The sequence below is a fragment of the Poecilia formosa genome, unplaced genomic scaffold, assembly GCF_000485575.1.
Source record: "Poecilia formosa unplaced genomic scaffold, Poecilia_formosa-5.1.2 Scaffold1005, whole genome shotgun sequence".
In the NCBI taxonomy this organism is placed as follows: Eukaryota; Metazoa; Chordata; class Actinopteri; order Cyprinodontiformes; family Poeciliidae; genus Poecilia; species Poecilia formosa.
Window position 1 is genome coordinate 44846 of NW_006800944.1, and position 547 is coordinate 45392.

The window sequence follows — 547 nt, forward strand, 5'->3', positions numbered from 1 at the left end:
TTATGTGTGCTCGTCTCATTGTGTGGACCAAAAACAACGGAAGAAAACCCGCATCTGCATTTGACGCCTCTGAGCCAATGAAGTAGCTAAATATGCTGGTCATTTGTGGCCATTTCTTTAAGTCACTATATTCTACCAACTGCAGGTAGCGGTTAAACAATATTGTCACATTTAAGCTGAGCTACCTGGTATTTCCACGTATATTTTTTTTCAAAGGACTTTATTTAAATGAAATTAGTATACATCAAAACAACATAATGAAGTATACAACACAACAGCCAAGCAAACAACCAACCAGGGGTGATAATTAGATAAAAACATGCAAAGACGTATGATGATTCCTCTAGGTTTGGCTCTTCCTGTACGTTTGGCTCCAAGTCGGTCCGGACGGCATCAGGCGGCTTGTGTTTGTGTTCTGGTAGAACTGACTGGCAGATTTCTATCACTTTTCTTCGTATGTCTTCTTTCTCTGTTTCTTCAGCTCCTTGTAGTTTGAGATTCCACCTCCTAGAATAACTTTCCAACTCGGCAAGCCTCTGCTGGCAGT